The following is a 16,562-nucleotide window of genomic DNA, read 5'->3' as shown; positions in this document are numbered from 1 at the left end:
CATATAGGTTTCTGTGACTATTAATACTTATCCTGTATTTAAAGAAAATGAAAAAAAAAAAAAAAGCCAGGAAAATGCTAAGCCAGGTAGACAGGATACCTCACTGTCCATGTCAAACCAGGCTGTATATGCTACTTTACTTATTATTCTCTCTTATGATTAGGTACATTCTTAAGTCTTAAGCCGACATTACTTATAATTGCTATTTATGTATTCAATTTATTGACTGTTGTCTGCCAGGATTTCCTTTTTATAATAAATTGCTTCTAAACTTATCTTAGGAACAATTTAATGTTTCACTTTGTTTTCCACTGTGATGTTGTTCTCTGTTTCCTAATTCAGACATTTTGAAATGTAAGTCATTGGAAGATTTACTAGTACTGTGAAAACTACGGACTGAAAGAGCCAAATAGTTTTATCATCTTAGTGCTTCTCTTCCTATTTCTAGGTCATTAAGGTTAAAATTGTGAACTCAGGAGCTGGACAAATCAAGTTCACATGCCAATCCTACTACCTTGGGCAACCTAGACACTTAGCCCCTCTGTGCACCAATATCTTCATTTGTATTTTATGAGCTAGATTTTTTCATGGGATTCAGTGAGTTAATAAAGCAAATTGCTTAGGAGATACCAGGCTCACTCAGTGTTTGCTGTAAGTATTATTATGAGGCTACAACTTCATTTCCACTCTGTTCTTATTTACTTCTCCTCTTTTTTTTTTTTGTTCTTTTACTGTTATTCTCATTTGTCAACTCATTTTGGGCCGTAAACAGCTACATTTACAGAATCTGTGCACTCTAAAATGGTTCACCCAAGACCTATCCCAACTTGGCCTGAATTTTATTTTAAAATTTGACTGTTTTTTCATGGAGAAAGCTGGAACCATTTGGCACATTGCCCAACTCCTATGAGGGTTCAAGAAATAGTGGTGCTGTTACAGTCACTGCCCTGCTTGGTCAAACTAGTGGTGGCACTATTACTGCTGAGGTCATTGCAACTACTTTATATTATTATTTGGGAGTTATTATTATTTCCATTTCTTAGAATCCAAAAGATGAGGGATTTGATGCATACTAACCATTTGTCAACATATTTCTTATATAGAAATATTAATATATCTTCAGTTAATTTTAACAAAAAGAGAAAGGGGCAAATCAACAACTGCCTTGTTCAAGTTAGAAATCAAATTATGTGGTTATTACTTCTTTGTTTCTTTGTTTTATATTGTTGACTGGACAAAGAATAATGATCTTTGTAAGTATGAATCAATGAAATATGAATTTTCCTTTACTTCAAGCAGACGAAATTACCCCAGTATGAAAACTCATGTTGAGAGTCTTGTTATGAGTGCATTTTACTATAGTTTAGTCTGCTTCCTCCACAATTGTTGCTTCCCAGTAAAATTGATGGTTCTCTAATCCTTTCACAAATGATATCAGTCAAAAAAATGTCTTCCTTCATACATTTAGGATCAATTAGTACCGAAACAAAATCCTTTTTTTTAAGTTTTATTTTTAATGTGGCTTACTCTATATCTTCACTGGGAAAAAAAAGCCTATTGACTCTATGAGTGAAATTTCTACTTTGAACTCCATCTTTACCTTTGCAATAAAATAATAAATTTGTTAAGAAATATGAAATGTGTTTGCTCCAAGAATATGGCAGAACTTAACAGAGTGAAGAAAAATCTTGAAATTTAGTCACATTTTTAAAATGTGCTTTAAAAAATCTTACTATTGAAAAAAATTTTTAAATCATATAATAAATTCTGATAAAAATGTGATCATTATTTTTCTTGTTTTAATTCACATTATATATTAAGAAGAAGAAAATATTTTTAAAATGGTTTTAGACACAGGAAAGCAACTTTATGTGTCAGTTAAATAATTCCATGTAACAAACTACCAAAAATTCAGCAACTTACGCATTTATTTGACTTCTTAAAATTGTCTGAAACTTCACAACTTGTAGTACTGAAGTGAATTTATATATTGCTAGTCTGCGATTATTTACATAATGAGGGTAATATTAATAAGTAACTTAAAGCTTCATTTATTTCCATGTCCGTTGCATTAATAAAGTCTGCCTTTTCCTCTCTGCTCCTGTGTTGCTTGTAAATCAGCAGATCAGCAGGGGTCAGCTGATCTAGTTGGGCTCTGCCAGCCTCACTCACGCATCTACAGGTCAGCTAGGGGCTCTGTTCTAAACTGGACTTGTCTAGGACATCTTAACTGGGTGGCCTCAGTCCACATACCCAGGCATGTTCTTCTTACAGTGATAATGGAATTACAAGAGAATGAGTAGAAACCTATTATGCCTCTCAGACCTCAGTTTGGAACCAGCATAGTGGCACTTTCTTCTCAATCTATTGTCCAAAATACATCATGTAGCAAATCCAAAAGTAAAGGGATGGAAAAATATGGTAGCCCTCTTATTGGAAGGAACTACAAAGTCCTGCAGCAAAGGGCTTTAATACCGGTAGGAGTAACAATGTAAGTCCAATAATGCATTCCACTCCATTTTCCTTCTTTCTTCTTTATTCTGAGGCACTGATTTTTTTCCCCCTAAAATTGGAGCTGCACATTTCACAAAAGAAAAGCATGGATTTTCTTTGTTGTTTTATCTTTTTACTTTAGAGTTAGGTTGGAACTATTGTCACTATAGACAGTGCACAACTAAAATGAGCTTATGAGTGGCACTCTAAAAGCAGTCTAGCCTTAAGGTGTCTATGATGCAATTAAGTATGCACTTTCTATTTTCCCACAAATAATCATGAAAAAATACTGAGTGCTTCCTTCATGGCTTTATGGTTTCTCATTTCTCCTTTTAATTGGAAGTTTGGGATTTCTAAGTGTTTGTCTATAAATTTATAATTGCAAACAATTAAAATCCTAAAGGGAATTAATATGTTAGTTACTTTATTGTTGTCTACATTAACAGGCAGTGTTATCATATAACTGAAAGTTCTGTTTGTTTCTATGGTCATATGTTAACTTGCTCTGCCTCTTTGGACCTGTATTCTCTGAAGAGTGGCATTGTGTATTGACGGTCACTTTGTGAAATAAAACCAGTGTTTTTTTAAAAGATTTATGAAAATAGTCAGCTTAGTGGAAAAGTTAGAAAAAGTTCCAATTATAAAATCATAGAAATGACTTGATTTTTTTGTATTCAGTAGTTTATAGATATATATGAGTCCAGATTCATTTCTTTTCAAAATGCAGGTGATGACTCATGATATGCATTTACATTAACAGATAAAGGTTAGCATTTCAAATGTTTATGAAAAGGAATTAAATAGAAAAAGATTGAATAGAACAAAAAGTAAAGTATTAAATGTACTCTGCACATAGTTATAGTAAGAACTGTTGTATGAAACTCTTGTTTCTGTGGGTATCTGTGTGTGTCACAAAAAACTGACAACCAGTAATCTAGACTGTGATATCAATAGCATGGATCTGAGAAATTCTCTGATTCATTCCTATCTCCACCAAAAAAAAAAAAAATTGTATAATTTAAATAAAAGTACACAGAAAGTATAACCTCACAAAAAACAAACTGATTAAAAATGGGCAGAAGTTATAAATAGACTTTTTTTTTTCCAAAAAAGATACACAGATGGCCAACAGGCACATGAAAAGAAGCTCAACATCACTAATCATCAGAGAAATGCAAATCAAAACCATAATGACATATCACCTTACACCTGTCACAATGGCTATCATCAAAAATCTACAAATAAAAAAAATGTTGACAAGGTTGTACAGAAAAGGGAATCCTAGGACACTGTTGGGGGGATAATGTAAACTGATACCATTGCCATATATAACAATATGGAGGTTCCTCAAAAAACTAAAAATAGAACCACCATATGATCCAGCAATTCCACTACTGTGTATATATCCAAAGAAAATGAAAATACTAATTCAAGTAGATACATGCACCCCAATGTTTATAGCAGCATTATTTACAATAGCCAGGACATGGAAGCAACCTAAGTGTCTATGAATAGATAAATGGCTAAAGAAGATGTGGTAAAGATATACAATAGAATACTACTCAGCCATAAAAAAGATTGAAGATTTTGACATTTTCAATAATATGGCTGGACCTAGAGGGTGTTATGCTTAGTGAAGTAAGTCAGACAGAGAAAGACAAATACTGCATGTAATCATTTATATGTGTGGAATTTAAAAAATAAAGCAAACAAATGCAACAAAATGAAATAGACTCTTAGATATAGAGATAAAACTAATGAGGGGAGGAAAGGGAAGATGGACAAGATAGGGGTAAGGGATTAAGAAGCACAACCGACTATGCATAAAATAAATAGGCTACAAGGATGCATATTGTATAACCCAGGGAATATAGCCAATATTTTATAATAACTTAAATGAACTATAATCTATACAAATATTGAATCACTATGTTGTATGCCTGAAACTAATATTATAAATCAATTGTACTTCAATAAAAAAGAAAGCAAAAATCTCATAAATTTCCCTTATTTTATTTTCCCATTAGCATATTTCAATAACTATGATTCCCAATATTGCTTAGTATTTCTAAAGCCTGACTGAAATCCTTCTTGCTGTATGGCCCTTTAGACGAATTCTAATTTAGATAAGCTTTTGTGTACCAGATATTTGTGGAACTGATTGAAATTTGAATGTTACTGAATTATTGATAACTTGCCACATAGAGAGGTTGAAAGCATGAATCCTATCCCATCAAATGTTTTAAAGAGTGTAGGGTTTTAGACGGCCACCTGAAAGGCTATCCAGCTTATAGAATTATATAAAAGAGCGTGGTCTAGACAGATCCATTCAGAGAAACTCTTTGGTATAGTGTAGAGATGACAGGGCTGGGAGTCACTGAGTCCTCTTGTAGATTCCAGATTTGCTGCTTTGGGTCTCAGTATTTTAACCTGTACAATGTTCACAATACCGCATTAATCATGGAATCATTGTGAGACTCAAAACAATCTATGGGAACATCTTTTGTAAACTCTAAAGTACTTTTAAAAATGATTTGGAGATAACATAATTTTGGCATTGAATGTATTATGAAAGCAAGCATATTGAAACAAACTTCTGCTGACAGCAATGACAGAGAACATTAAATTTGACAAACAGCTTGTTTCCCTGCATCACCCTAACAGTAGGCATGGAAGAGTGGTTCATGCTGGAGGAATAACTCCATCCAGGATAATCTGGAAATCTGAGATAAGAATATAAACTAGATTGCTTCAAATATAGCTTTTGCTTAATTGCAAACACACACACCCCTTAGTTAGTTTGGCAGATTGGGAAATATTAGTTATTTAGACTTGAGGAATTGTACTTGATAAGTAATGAACTTTAAAGATTAGCATGAGTTAATTTAAACTAAACAATTTATTTTACTTTAGTTTGACCTTCATGTAGAAGGCAATATCCTAAATAAAAAGTCTAGTTTTCTATTTCTTATGACTCAGGGACTAAAAATCTGACTTACAGTTTTATTCATTTTAGTTCATTTATGTTAGCCTTGAAATATTTGCTATATGATAATCATCATAATAATCTTGGAAAGGACATCATATAGCAAGGGAAACTTACAAAGTCATCTCTCCTTCAGAATTGCATCTGAGGCATATCTGATAGACCATTAGAGCATGCCCCATCATCCATGGGCTCCATATCACCACATGCATTGAAATCTACAGATAATTGGGTATTCAAAGTAATATAGAGATTTAACTGTATTATACATGCACAATGTCCTTCCTTTACTACTGTCAGCATAATCTCAATACAAATTAGCAGTTACTATAAAGGTCATTTGAGAATAAATGCTTCAAGTTGTAGTTAGTTATATTTAGTCTTTTGGAGAGGAAGGGACTTCTGGTGAAGCAACTATTTTTCAAGTTATAGGAGAGGTAGGAAAGTGAGTGCATGCATATTTGGTGATAGAAATAACTTGAAGATCTATAGCTAAGTATAAAATTCCATTCTCTATGCCTTTTCCCTGTGCTATGGCTTTGTCCCTGTTTAATTTCTACTGTCCTTCCCCCACGTCACCCAGGTCTCACTCATGCAACACCCTTTTACTAAACAGAGATTATTGTGATTCAGTGATGCTAGACTTGAAATAGTTACATGGCTTTCTTATTTTTAGATCACCTTTCACCTTTCAGGCATTGAAAAAGGCACTATTCCATTAATATTTCTACTAGACTAAATAATTCCATATGTATGGTAGTTGTATGACAGAATGCAATCTACTGTCTGAGATTCGGTGATTGAGTCCAGTTATAGGTGAAACTGGAGGCTATTCACTCAAGTAATCTACCATTAAGTAGGATACCAAATTAATTTTCTCTGCTTCTTTGTTTCTGTGTGCGTCATTTTATCTATCAGTCAGAGTTTGAGGGGAAGAACAGCACCAAATTTATGGTAACAGCAGTTTTCTTTAAAGCACATCAACAAAGATGAATTGGCAGATTCTTGGTTCACCATCTTTTATACAATATTGCCCTCTATGGGAACCTAAAATATTGAAGATTTTAGTAGAGTGATAAGTATATTTTTTGATACACTTCTGTGCTCATCACATGCTTTTTCTTTCCCCTCTAAATTTCATTACTGCTTTTTTTCTCAACTTCTAACAGATACAGACAGCTAAGCCAGCAAACAAATTTATCATTCCTTCATTAGGTAGTGTGTTTACAGTATCATTTTACTTTATTCATTACAGAATTCATTTTACCTTATTTAATTTATTTATTTTATATTGCATTCAATTATTTAGTTTTGTCTTCTTTTGGTAAAATAGTCCCATCTTCAGAGTACTCTATTTATTGACTCCAGTTAATTTATAGTCATTTCATGAATGATAATTTCTATTCAGAAAGGGGAAGTATCAATTAAAGCCTGAAAATAAAATGATACTTATAAAAGATAGACAAATCATATTATATGATGGAGCATTTATAAATTACAGTGTCATTCCTTTGATTCTATAAATACAAGTCAAATTATATGTAAAGTATTTAAAGAAGAAATAAAGACTTTATCCTTACTAATATCTTTCTATTTGTAATTAATAATAGGGAGATTTAAATGACATGGGTTCTAAAAAGGAAAACTAATGTGGGTTTTATTATCCATGGGGAAAATTGCTTTATAACGCCTCTTTGGTTTTTTTGTTGTTTTTTGTTTTTTAATTTTTTTTTTATGTTGGGGAGGGGAGGTAATTAGGTTTATTTGTTTATTTACTTTTCTTTTTTTTTTCAAAGGAGGTACTGGGGATTGAACCCAGGACCTCATGCTTTCTAAGCATATGCTCTACCACTTGAGCTATACTCCCCCCACTTTATAACTCCTTTTTGTGACTTCATTTTGAATTGAGTTGTTGCATCTATTTGTGGAACACAGAACTGGTGCAACGATTTCATTGAAAATGTATTTGTATATAAATATTAGTTAGTGCACCCTTCTCCCCATTTCCTAACCCTAAGTTGCCACCATTCATTCATTCATTCATTCATTCATAAGTTTAATTTTTAAAGAAAGTACAAATATCTACTTTATGCCATGACACTGCTCCAAGTGTTGAGGATATAACTTTCAAAAAAGGGGAGATGGAGAGGAGATGATCTGTTCTCAAAAAGCAAAGACTTCATTGCTTGGACTATGACTGGGGACTCAAAATTAGTGTGGTTCTCTAAGAAAGGTAATGATAGCAATATAGTGCTGGATACCTAACTACTAGGTGGTTACAGAAGGCACCTCTGGGCTTATAGGAGGAGTACAAGCTGACCCTGGTCATATATCTCATATGTTTATTTGTATCACCTCTCAAGCATAAGGGAGACTTTCAACCATGGCTGGCTAGCTTTCAAACGTCATATGCTTATACCATTGCTCACAACTCACCCTCTCAATCCCTGCCCCCAACACACACACCACTATACTGAAACCAAATAGGAGAAGGAGTGAGACTGTCTGGTGAATTATCCCAGAGTGATGGTAATTTAGAGTGAGGCATTGGAGCTAACAGGACAGAACTGATTTAGGAAGGGTTGGTGAGACACTAAGATTTCCCATGCTGATCAGAACATTAGCAGGAGGAGCTCATAGATGAGATGCCTTTCCTCAAAGGACTGGAACAGACAGAAAACAAATGATATTGAGATACCTAAGATAAAAGGAATTTGCTAACAGATGAAACAAAATACCCTTTAGGACAAAAGAGGTTTTTACAAATTTATCCTCGTGATGCTAGGATTCTGGCCCACAAGTAGGTTTCTCATTTTGAGCACTTCAGACTTTAAATTACAGGATATAAAATGACTTGACTCGTAAGGCTTATTTCAAAAGGAAAGTTGCCATTAAACCATAATGAAATTTTGGCAAACACATTACAAAGAGAAGAAAGAAATGAAGAAGCAAAGTGAAACTCCCTATGGTAGATACCCCATTCACACTGAAGCACTTTGCAGTATTTAAAGATTCTCCTTGGGTAAGAGACTCCCAATGGAGATGTGACCTAATTAATGTACTTTATGAACTCTAACCACTTTTATTTAGCCTCAAAAAGGGAAATTCTCATAACAGGGATCAGACCATGGAATAATCATAAATTGAATTTCTAGTGTCCTCCCTCCCCTCACCCTTTGCTATACAACAAAGATTTTTGTGATTCAATAATGCCTTGGCCAACATCTGCTATTTATTAAAAATCATGTTCCTTTAGGCAGTTGTCAGCCAAACTGGAATTGGTCTGTTTAGTCTGTTTGTTCCCTCACTTGGCCTTTCAAGCTTTGCGTCTTCAAAGGATTTATTTGAAGCATTAACATGCTGATCTCTCTCTTGCTAAAACAATGCACTACAAGAAGATTCTTTCATCCAACCTGTGGTTCCCATTTGCCCCTCTCTCAATAACTTGCTAACAAGAGATCCAGATGTGTAATAAGGTAACATTTAAGTCTGAGACTGGAGTGCTTCTTATATAATTAATGATACATGTCACTAATTTTTCTCACCATTTATATGATTCCAGTGGAGCTAAACTGACTTTATGCTCTGTCTTTCTCACATTTTTTTTTTCTCTAAGTAATTACTAGCAGAAGTTTTTTTTTTTCCTTTGAAAAAAAAGTTTTTGTACTAGTCACCCACAGCCCAATTAGAGGCTTTTCCCCTCAAGGCATTAACTTTGAACATAGCAGTTTCTCTTATTCATGCTTTTTCCTTTAAAAAAGAGTTAGAGCCTTTCTGTGTTACTTGGGACAACTGGAAAGTTGCTTATGATTTAAAAAAAAAAATCTTTATAAGGAAAGGGGAAAGAAAGTGGCACCATGGTAAAAAATCCTGCACGCATGAGCTTTAGTAGTTTAAACTGTAAGATAAATTAGTATTTAAATTGTACATATTCAAAACTGTCATTTCTATGGTAGAATTAAGGAGGAGAAATGAAACTTGGAAAAATAAAAATACATATTTAAAACTATACTATTTATAATCTGTACATGCATGTGAAGGGTTTTAAAATTAGAAATGACAAGGCACTTGTAAATATTTCTTTGGCATTTTCTTTGCAAATTTCTGTTTATTGTACATGCATAGATTTAAAACTTGCCTTTAAAAATAATTAACAAAAAAGAAGTTAATGAGAAAAAAATAATGAATGGATATTTTAGCACTTGTTAAGTTTGCTGAATTATTCTGAATTCTTCTGTTATTTCTGTTAGTAGATATACTTACCCTCTGACTTTTACCATATAAAAATGAATTGACACATAAATCAAACAGTGGGTTTCTTCTTTAATAAATATGTCTTGGTTTTGTTTCCTGTTTCCTCTACTGAATAAATAAGCACTGATATATTCTTTATATGCTCTGTATACATTTTAAATGTGTATTATGGACTATTTTCAAAGTTTTATTTTTTATAATTTCAAAACCATGCATATGATTCATTTTTTGAATTTTCTAGGAAACTCATTCTTCTTTTAAAAGAGTTTTTGATAGCAATTGAATTAAAATATATAGAGTACCAAAACTTTATTTGTTCAACAAATTCAATTCAACTTAATAAAGATCCATTAAGGGCTTAGTATATATCTCAGGACCTGGACCTATGTCTAAATAGATAAAGAAAAAATTATACTGTACTTTGTAGGATGTCAAAAAATAATAGAATTCAACTATGAGCAGGTGGGCAAATGCTTTGCATAATGTGTATTATTACAAGCTAACTGGATAGATGCTATATCTAACTTAAGTGCAAGGCCTATAATCGTGGAGCACAAGTTGACTGATTAAAAAACACTTTGAGAAAATAATTCTTCCCTGTCTTCTCTTGCATATCACATTCCTTCTTTCCAACACTCAAGATCATTTAATTTCCCCAACATAACAGATTTTAAAATAATAAATATTAAAATTTTCACATAAATTTTTTAATAAAAATACAATATACAAAGGAAATTATAAGATAAACATTCAAGGTATTTTGGGGATTATTTTATTTGTACTGTTTAATATGGACACTATGAATTTCTCCAACTTTCCCCAGGAGTAGCAAAGAAAGCACTTTTTAGTTGGTTTCCATCATTTATACATGGTATATCTGGTAGGACTCTCTGTCGCCAAGACTTTATTTCTGAATGAGAAATGAACAGTAAATTGCTTTTTTTTTTCTTTTCCTGCTAGGAAATTGAACTCAGAAACTTGGGTTTTTTTATTTTGAAGTTTGTCTTTAACAGATAATTTAAAATACTTTGTGTTAATATCTTCCATTAATGTTGTATATAACACTTACATTGTCAGAGTGGTTTCACTTTATTATTTATTACACTCCAAATGATAATGCTGTTGCTTTAGCTACAAGCATTGTTTATAGACTAATATTGGATAAAAAAACCTACCGACAACTTTCACTTGTAATCAGTTCACAACAGCTATGGTTATCACCAATGCTAAGGATATAAATATGTCAATAGGATAAAGAACTTTAGTAATTTTAAAATGTTTATGTTTATTTTCATTTTGTATTTGTAAGGCAGAAATGATGACTAAACTTGAGTAAATAAAAAGACATTAATATGGGTGCTTACATAAAATGGAAAATCTTCAATGCATTTTTTAAATTTATTTTACCTCTCAGTAGTTAGTGTTTGGCATAATGCTGGCCTAATAATAATTATTTTATTAAGCTATCATTAAAGTATTTAACTGCAATTTATTTATCCATTTTGAATTTTGATGTGAATCACTGTGGAAATCCTGACTTGATCTTCAAATACATCTTTGCCTTCCGAAGATTCTTTAAAGGTAGTAAGTAGTTCTTTGACTCTTCTCTGAGGGGTTTCAAAATACAAAGTTTTCCTTTAGCAACTTTTAGCTTTTGCACCTGAAAAAAAATAACTGACACATCATCCACAATTTAGTAGTGATAGTGTTGTTAGGTTATGAAATAACTGGTAGATATTCTTCATAATTTACTAGATTTTTTTTTCTAGCCTCTACTTAGCATATGCCTACAGATTGCTTAACCTCAAAACCTTGTGCAGCACAATAGCACTAGTAAGACTGAGTGCCTTAAAATTATTCACCCAAAGACCACATCATCAATAAATCCTGTGCTTCGAAGGATAATCTCCTCCACCTGCAGCATACTGAAAGGGTCACTGACACCACCCCAGCAACTCAAGCAGAACTTTTTCTCACCAAAGACACAAAAATACCAGAAAAGAACTCTGGGTTTGAGGAAAGTTTGCAGCTCTGTTCTTTAGCCTATAAGGGGTCTTGGGTCAAATTGTCATAAACACAGTTTATCTCATTAAATTGAATGGTGGAGGCTAAAGAAGATTCAAAAGCAAGAAAAACCCAGGGAATCAGACACCCTGGAATGAGGAGATACACTTGATACCTTTGCTTTCATCTTGTACTTATCTGAATAAAGGTTTCAAAGAATTTTACATAATGTAATTAAATGCAATTTATAATATCTTTGTGAGTTAATATGAGTTAGAAGAGAACAAATAGCAGATAATTTTCATCCTGTACTGCTGAGTAGAAAATGAGACATGGGACAATTAATTTTTGTCCATCCTGGGAGTAGAAGAGAACTTTTCCATAATAATCCAGTAATTTGCCTCAATTAATGAAACCATTTATACACTAAACACACACATGCCTACTCATTTTGTTCTTCTTCCAACATTTATTATGATCTAAAATATTATTATTAATTTCAGGAGTGTGTAGGTCACTAATATTTCTCCAAGTTTCCTATGGCTCATCTTTGGATTTTGTTGAGTTCATAACTCATGGGTTTGACTGGCACGTATTTACCGGAGAAAACCTTGCCATGAACTTTTCTTTTTTCACACAAGAGAGAATCTTTCAGTATAGTGTCATAGCTGCAAAGTGGAATTTTACTCTCGAATTTCGTGGGAAATAGTCCAACTGTACAATGAAAGATTATGCAAATCCTCAAGGAGCATCTAATCAATCACCATGGTGTGAGAGGAATGCAGCTGATCGCTGAATTAGCTTCTGTTGGAACGTATTCATGTGTAACATCCCACTGACTGGATGACATCACAAGAGCTCCAGGTCCTTGAAAGTCTTGAGGATGATTAGCTGAAGGAATTGGCTGTTTCTGCCAATCATAATCCGGCAGAGCTGCCTTTATAGTTCTGGAGATGTGAGAGAAAGAGGGAGGGAGGGAAAGACCGACCACAGCTAAACAAGCAGCACAGCAGCAGCAGCAACAGCAGAGCAGGAGCAGCTGGTATTCCGGTGATTAAATAGTTCTCATAGCCTTTTTCTGTACTCGGTCCGCTCCCTGGTGTAATTCTCGTGTCCAGGAAGGAAGCTGCATTTTAACGGTGTGCTGAACAGAGGTTTGAATCATTCCAGCTGGCTGCTTGTTTTGAAAAGGACAATGTGGGTATAAATAAAAAGAGACTCTGCTGGAAGAGTTGAGATGCTAGGATTGGAGCTAAAGAGTGCGCTCGGAATATTAAGGCAGATTGCACGAACGGAAAGCTCCTTCTAATTAACCTGGAGTCAAGTGAATCTGAATACCGGATATCTCATTTTCTAACTCGGGATAAATTCAAGTTAGGAAAAGAAAAAAAAAATTGAAATGCTTCTCTAGGTAAGTTATTGCTTAATTTGCTGAAACTAAGGTATGTACATTAAATGAATATATGCTGCTTAGCTATGTAAACAAGTTGATCACAATAAAGTTTTATTTGTGAAAGATTTATGTAGAAGCAGGTATTTTTTTAAATCAAATGCGGTGTCCCTTTTCAGCATACGTGTGCTTACCTGTCATTTTATGCTTTGTAGAAGTTATATTTGCACTGTAAATGGAAAATACAGTCCTGCCTGAAAAAAAGGAACTTGAAATATTTGTAAACTGTTGCTGGAAAATTTGCATAATAAACATCTCACTTGATAACAGTTTTAGCCTTTTTGTATTGAAAATGCCGGCATTCCAAACTCAACAGCAAAACTGTGGGGTTATAAATGTTTGCCTGAGAAGTGTTACTGATAACATGGCATTCAAATTACTAGAGATGGGAACTTCTCTCTTTGGGACCTGAGATTTATAGCCACGCTCTGTCCTAATGGTCTGCTTTGGAGAAACAGCTGTCACAGACATTTGAAATCGTATGATACAGTCATAAATTGCTGTTAAAAAAATAGATGCTTTCCTACTAGGTCCTATTAGGAAAGAAAAATAAATTTTTAGAACAATATATGCTATAAGCCCTAAGCACGGATTCCCAGGAGGACAAAAACAGCTGTGTGTTATACCTGTAAGTACTTCCAAATTCCTCATGAACAGAATAAGTTGGAAAATAAGAAATGTTATTCAAATATGGTTTTCATTCAGCTCTTCCAATACCTCTGATAGAGAAAGCTGAAAAAAAAGGGGGGGAGGGGACTTTAAAGCTGTATTTTCCTTGTAATTTGTCCTGATTAATAAGATGCTGTATTTTTCAGTTACTATCAAGAGTACTTTCAAGTGATGATATATTTTGTTCATTATAATAGGTTATACTGTGAGTTCTACTATAGCTCTGAAAAAGTTTCAGTAGTTTATAGTTTATTATGTTTTTTTCAAACTCAGCTTTTCTTGCTTTCACGGTGTCTATCAGAATATTTTTCATCAACTGAAGATCGTAAATGTTTGAAGGAAATTGCATACAAAGACATTGATGTGTTTTCTTAACGATTTTAGTTATGCACTTTCTCACCAACTTCATGGTTCAAATCCTGTGAGTTTGTTGACACAAATGGAAATAGATGAAAACAAAAGTTGCTGTAATTGGTTGAATATCTTCAAAACTAGGAGGCAATAATTTTTTCCCACAAAGACTTAAAAGGCCTTTTTTTGTATCAAAAGAATAATTTTAATTTCTTCAGTTAAAATATTCCAGTTAGCTATATCCTGATGCCAGGTAGGTGCTGTGTTGGTCATGGTTTTTCATGAAGCAACTAACTGTATGTCAAGAATGTAAGGTCCACTGACTAAAACAGTCTAAGTCTTAAACTGGAATTTATAAAAAAATGAATGATTAATAGGCAAAGTATATTCACCAGTTACATTTATCTCAGTGCAAAAATGAAAATTTAACACCTGCTGAGATCATTGATATTTTTATAATAAGGAATCCTGTGAATATTCATCTTACAATGATCAATATCACACAGCACCTACATTGATAGAAGGCTCATGATAAGCTAGTGGAGAAGATTTTTGGAAACTGAACACTAAACAAAATTATCTTTTTTTTTTCCTTTAAACTCTATCTTAATGGCAGTTGGTCAGCACTAAGATTGATGGTTAGAAAATCCTTTGAAAAAATAATAATATGTATGACTTACTAACTATAACATGAAATTCACTCTTAGAGGGAGGCTATAAATGCAATTCAGAAACTCAGGCATCATTCCTAAATAAAAAGAGAGAAAACTTCATAAGGATTTTTAGTATTTACTTTCTATAAACTTGCTAATGTATGCAAGTTGCATTTTGTCAGCTGAAGTTATTATCTGAGAAATGTGTCCATTTAAGTGATTTTCCTTAAATACCAAAAGAAAGTAAATGGAGACTATTTTATATATAAATACATAAAAATCCTAATTAGGAATTTTTATATTTGATAACCAAAATCAAAATGCATGTTTATGTATGTATTCAACTCAAAAAAGGACAATCGTTCATATTTTATCTGAGTATTAAAACTATTGTACCTATTCTGCTCCCCCCCAAAAAAATCATTCTTAAGTGAGTGTAGTTTCTTAATTCAAATCCAAATGCTAGCCTTATTTCTTAAAGATGCGAATAAATACTTCTAAGTCAGATGCTTCTAAGTCAGTAAAATATTTGTACCTAATAGGTCTAACATTTATATGATCCTCTAGCACATTCTGTTTGAGCGGGAAATGTACCACTGAGAATAAAATCCAAAGATCAAACTTTCTGTGCCTCATGTAGTAGTAACTACTCAGGGAGAAAAACAGAGAAGCGTTTTAGCATGCTTTGTTCAAACCAGAAGATTCTAGCTGGTGTTAGAAGATTCCCAGATTTGGGAAGCAGCTGGGGAAACTTATAAAATAAAGCCAGAATATCAGTCCTGGCTGGAAGCCAAGGCAGAGAAGCAGTGCACCCAGAAGGCTAATTCTTTACGGGCTGAAATTCATTGATAACGCATTATGTTTAAATTCTGACCTGAAGTTGTACTTTTTTTCTCTCTAGTACAAGCTGTGGGATATTTAAGGAACACATATCTTTTCTGAATAGAATACAATTTTAAGATAGCAAAGTTTTCTTCTTTATTAAAGGTTGCTCTAATGAAAAATGTAAATAGTATAGCTGAAACTCTTCTAAAATACAGTTTATACTTAGGAGCAGAAAGAGACAGAGATGAGCTGCATCGCCTAACCATTACCTTGGAGATGACAGAGTGGTCAGAAATGCCACACGTGGATACAAGCCCAAAAGAAGTGTGAAGATTTTCTGAAAGTAACTGGCCTAGCAAAATTTACAGAAGTAGACATGCTAAAACTGAGGTAGTGTATGTCTTGTGAAGCTAGACAACAAAAGAGAAAGCTACTCTCATCCATTATGTATTCCAAATAACTAGGAAAAAGGGAAACCATGTTGTCTGTGAATTTATTTTAAGTTTATGAAGTGAGAGAAGTGGGTCGGGTGGCAGACATAATGCTGCTGCCTTCAGCCATCCGGGAATAACATTTAGTCAACCTTTTCTTTAACACTTCAGGAAATTTTCAGCTATACTGTTACAGGGAGTGTCAAATGGACTTTTTTTTTAGTTATTTTGAGCAAACTTTAGACATCAGAAGTGTCAATTGCAGTACAGAACTTTTATAAATACAGTCTTATTTCCAAGCTTTCTTTATCTCAGTTTTCTAAGGAATGCTATCACATTCTAGAGTTGACAAGTCTAAAATTTCTTTTAGAATAATATTGAATTGATAACAGATTTTTCCCCAAAGCCAAAACAGTCTGATGATGAAATCCAAACCTATCAATGGC

At 33.3% G+C, this 16,562-nt stretch overlaps 1 protein-coding gene and 1 non-coding gene across 2 annotated transcripts in view; one reads left to right on the top strand and one right to left on the bottom strand.

Moving 5' to 3' along the window:
- Positions 1 to 7,273: 7,273 nt before the first annotated feature.
- Positions 7,274 to 7,346, bottom strand: TRNAS-AGA. Its single transcript has one exon. It is a non-coding gene; the product is annotated as a tRNA-Ser (tRNA).
- A 5,317-nt stretch (positions 7,347 to 12,663) lies between these two features.
- LOC102522315 (N-deacetylase and N-sulfotransferase 4) overlaps positions 12,664 to 16,562 on the top strand; it is a 231,680-nt gene continuing 227,781 nt past the window's right edge. Inside the window, 1 exon segment of the mRNA XM_006185523.2 lies at positions 12,664 to 13,148. The gene's annotated coding sequence lies outside the window, so the exon portion shown is untranslated.

Source organism: Camelus ferus, chromosome 2 (genome assembly GCF_009834535.1).
Source record: "Camelus ferus isolate YT-003-E chromosome 2, BCGSAC_Cfer_1.0, whole genome shotgun sequence".
NCBI classification, from domain to species: Eukaryota; Metazoa; Chordata; class Mammalia; order Artiodactyla; family Camelidae; genus Camelus; species Camelus ferus.
This window is presented reverse-complemented; position numbering and strand designations above follow the sequence as displayed.